We start from the raw sequence: 4,346 nt of genomic DNA on the forward strand, positions 1-4,346 counted from the left end.
TTTTGGATGAACTAAAGGCTTTTCCAGGAGCTTTTAAAACAACCTGATAATAATGGATTAAAGTAGTTGACTATATAAGTAATAAATGCATGAACTAGTCTTTCAGCATCACTCTGAGGCAGGATGTTTCAAATTTTACAGATATTGAGCAAATGCAAAAAAGCAGTCCTACATATTTGTAGTATGCACATAAAAGGACATATCCTGATCAAAAGTTACTCCAAGATTCTTCCCAGTGTTTCTGATAGACAAGGTAATGTCATCCAGAGAAAGTATTTGGTTAGACACCCTGTTTCTAAGATTGTCAGGGATGAGTACAATAACCTCAGCTTTATCTGAACTAAGAAGCTGGAAACTGGAGATCATCCAGACCTTTATGTTTTTAAGACATTCTTGTAGTTTCACAAATGAATGTGTATCATCTGGCTTCATTGATAAATAAAGTTGGGTATCATCAGCATAGCGTTGAAAAAGTATGTTATGATACATAGTAAGTTGTAGTAAATATAATGTAAATAAATCAAAGAGTTGTGTATGTATATGTTCCAATAAATTAGAAAAAACAAGCAATACTTTACTAACATTTTACAATATTTGACATTTACTTAACTGCAGTACCTAAGCACAAGTGCCCTTGCTTTTAACATGAGTTTACTAAAAAACTCAAAACCCATTTTTATAGTCAAAAAGTTTTTCCTTTGCTATTATTGCTTATGGGGTAAAGAGCGGTGGTGACATTCATTGCTTAAGTAAAAAGTGTATTTGTTTTCTAGTGTGACACACAAATTTCATCCCAGAGAATCAAAAGCTTTCAGAGGCGGCTGTTGTCTCAGAGATATGAAGAAGATTTCCTTTTTAATGGATTGTTTTAGGGTTAAATCCTCTGTTTGGTGAGGCCTTGCTATTTGGGGAGGACTGAAAAAAGGTTCTTCTCAGTTGAGCTTTTAGCAGTATGATGGCCTCTGCCAGCTGATGGTGCTGGGTTCCTGCTCAATAATGGGCATCAAGGACAGGGTAGCTGCAGACACCTGCTTCTCCAGAGAGATGACTAGGGCGGGGTGTTATAAGCTGTGTGAGTTTAGTACTGTAGTGTTGAGTCACTATGTTTGTTGTAACTTGTGTTCTCCTAAAAATCAGCTATGATAAGTTTATCCATATTTTATACTAATTATCTGTGTCTACTGCATCTGTCTGGAAGCACCAAATGTAGCATTATGAGAGATTGTGATCCTCTTTGAAGAGACCGTGGTTCATGTCCTGTTTGGGAGATGTATTTAGCTTTTTGCTTTTCTTGGTTTTCACTTGGTCTTTGTCTGGTTTTCATTTACTTGTTTATATTTGCTTTTAATTGCTGGTTTGGTTTAGTCCTTTAGAAAGAGGTCACATTTTTGGGTGAAATTATAACTGTCTGTCGGTCGGTCGCATATGTTTCATGACTTTTTGCTGACAGTTAACTTTTTGGTTAGTTAAATGGTGCAAAACAGCTTAAGTAACAAGTAACAAGCTTCTCAGTGACTTTCTTCATTGTTATGTGAACAGGTTCCATGACAGTGTTGACACCAGCAGATAACATCTGACTACAGTTCCATTTAATCTATTTCAGAATTTTGTGTATTGAATTCTGTTAGGCTAATTTCTTGTTGAAAAATGAGACTAATAAGGAAGCTAGTGTAATAAAAGTTCCTGAGCAAATGGAATTAAATAGTCATGTATATACAACACAATCCATTTGAAAGCCACCATTTTTAAACCATTTTCAGCTGTTTTTATGGATGATATTAGGCATGAAAAGTTTTTAATTTCACTATTTTGTATCCTGAAGTAATATGGATATATATCTATATCTATATCCATATCTATCTATCTATATTATAGATATAGATATATAGATATAGTATAGGTAGTTTTACAACTCCCAGATACCATATTTGTACATTCATTCATTGCAAAGTGACAGGATACTATCATTATCCACACCGTCCTCAGCTTCTGGGGCACCAGTAATAGAGGAATTACAGTTAGGGATCAATCTTCTGCCAAATTCAGGATAGATATCTAGGTCTGACGGTTCACTGTCCATCTGGTGCAAGATTTTACTCTTTTAAAGCAGTGATTATCAAAAATACATAAACTGGTGAGCAGGGATGCAATCATCTGAGTGGTGGTCAAGGTCTCACTTTGTCTGTTTACTCAACGGCTGTCAAGTATTTTCCAACATGTTAGACATTTAAGCTCTAGCTGAAGGTCTCGCTTTACTGGAGAGTTCACTACAAAAATAAAAATCCATTTTACTAATTATTTCATGACACAGAAATAAATCACTAGAAATTTGAGACAGCTCTTTTTTAAAAATGGTTTTCATGAATTAATTATATCATATTATACAACCTGCTAAATGTTTTTTTTAGCAAGCCATAAAACTTGCCAAAGAGTGCTTTAAAGTTTGTGGCTATGCACTGTTTTAAAATTCAGGAATTGGGGTGCAAATGCCTCAGCGTGCCAGAACAGAAGAAATGCTTGTAATTTTGTGTGAGCTGCCTGAATAAAAGGCGTATCCATAATAATAAATAGGCTCTTACCTGTTATGTGTTGGAATGGAACCAGCACCCTAGAAAGACACAAATTTTTTGGTTATCATAAGCAATAAAATGACAAAAATGAAAATTAAAAATATAAGGAAACTTTAAAAAATCACTTTGCTTGACAGTAGAAACAGAAGTGAAACATAAAATGAATGAATGCTTTCAAAGATCTCTCTTTTCTCTCTGTTCATTTATTTAATATCAGTGATATCCTCATGGACACACCATACCGCCTCTTTACCAGCCACTTTTTATAAGTATTTTATTTTTAATGCAAAACGCTGGACTTTGCATGATTGAAGTCTTTCATTTAGTTTCCATCTATTCATTTTCTTCCACTTGTCCAATTTAGGGTGGCAGCTGGGCTGGAACCTATCCCAGCTGTCACCAGGTGTGAGACAGGTCACTTTGGAAGAGAAGTAGTAGTAAAATACAAAGTGAGTGGTTATATAAACATTTAATAATAAATCAATGGGATGAAACAAGGACATGAGAGAGCAACTTTGACAGTCTTAGTTTTGTTGTCAGTTTAATCCCTCATTCCTTGAATGCGTATAAAATAGTCAGTCCAGTAGTAGCCTGTGGCTCCCAGGCCTTATAATCTCTAATCCACGGTCTGGGGCAGATTAAGAGCAACACAGGGGACTTCATCTTTCCAGGGAGGCAGGGAAGGGCGACAGAGGAGGACAGAGTAGAGAGTAGTAAATCGTGGTGGGAATAACTGTGGGGAAACTAAGCTAACTACAAGACACAGAGAGAAATGAAACCAGTTCGGACATAGAAATGTATGAAAGACAGCTCCAAGGATGCGGTGTGACTGAGTGAACTGATCAGAAAAAAAGACAGGATCGCGTTAAAACAAAACATCACAGCAGGGTAAAGTTAATGGAAATGTTTTTTATGTAAAAAGTGTCCAGTTGATGAGACGGATAACCTCATACAGCACAGAAACTGGCATCCCCATCACCACCTCCTGTTGTACAAGGGGGTTAGCTATCAACGGCTGAGTGAAGTGCCCGTGGCAAAGCAGATTACCCCTCTCCTCATCTGTCTGTCTCTTCGTTAGACTCCCCTCTGCATCCCCCGCCCTCCCTGATATTCACATTTCATCTGTCTTTCACCAAGGTAATTCCAGACAGTAGATGCGCGCCCCGGCTGGCAACTGCTGCTGCTCACAGTTGCTGCCGCTTCTTTCTCTTTATCTCTCTCCTGGGTCTCCTCCTCTCTTTCTCTCTCTCTCTCTCTCTCTCTCTCTCTCTTCACTCCAACCCCACCCCTCTCTCTTCCCCCCCACCCCTCACGGACGCAGCATACCTCCTCTTTACCAGCCACCGCGCGTGCTGCTGGGGCCGACGCTAACACCCGCATACGGAGTGCGGACCGCGGGAGTGTCGCTGCGCGCACCCTCGGTTAATTTTTCTCCTGGTAGCCCAGCCTACGTTTCCCCCCTCCTGGCGAAGAAAATAATAGTGGCTTTTGGAGCTCTCTATACTATACGTGTTAGAGCCCCCTCCTCTTTCTCTCATCTCTTCAGGAAGCTACAGATAATTCCGGAATATGGTACCTCTCCGTGTTAATGCCATGTGACAAGGCTTTTCATCATTTCTTGTATTGACTGTCAAAAGTCGCTGCTGGGTTTTGTCAAGGTGCTCTGCCTGTTGTGGTGGTTAAACGGTGGCTAGGTGAAGGAACAATAAAAAGACAGCCTTTGGGATAAATGGAAGTTTTGGCCGTTGGCTTGCTCCGTTGAGGCTGCTGCTGCTG

The 4,346-nt window shown here is 39.1% G+C and overlaps 1 protein-coding gene across 3 annotated transcripts in view; it reads left to right on the top strand.

Moving 5' to 3' along the window:
* The first annotated feature begins 3,859 nt into the window (after nt 1-3,859).
* grid2 (glutamate receptor, ionotropic, delta 2) overlaps nt 3,860-4,346 on the top strand; it is a 576,013-nt gene continuing 575,526 nt past the window's right edge. For all 3 annotated transcript variants that reach the window (XR_015131855.1, XM_086314608.1, XM_086314609.1), the window contains exon 1: nt 3,860-4,346. This exon is cut by the window's right edge and continues 594 nt beyond it. The gene's annotated coding sequence lies outside the window, so the exon portion shown is untranslated.

Source organism: Aulonocara sp. 'chitande type north' Nkhata Bay, linkage group LG12 (assembly GCF_057382095.1).
Source record: "Aulonocara sp. 'chitande type north' Nkhata Bay isolate Kocher_YH1m ecotype deep benthic linkage group LG12, A_spYH_male_GT1.1, whole genome shotgun sequence".
In the NCBI taxonomy this organism is placed as follows: Eukaryota; Metazoa; Chordata; class Actinopteri; order Cichliformes; family Cichlidae; genus Aulonocara; species Aulonocara sp. 'chitande type north' Nkhata Bay.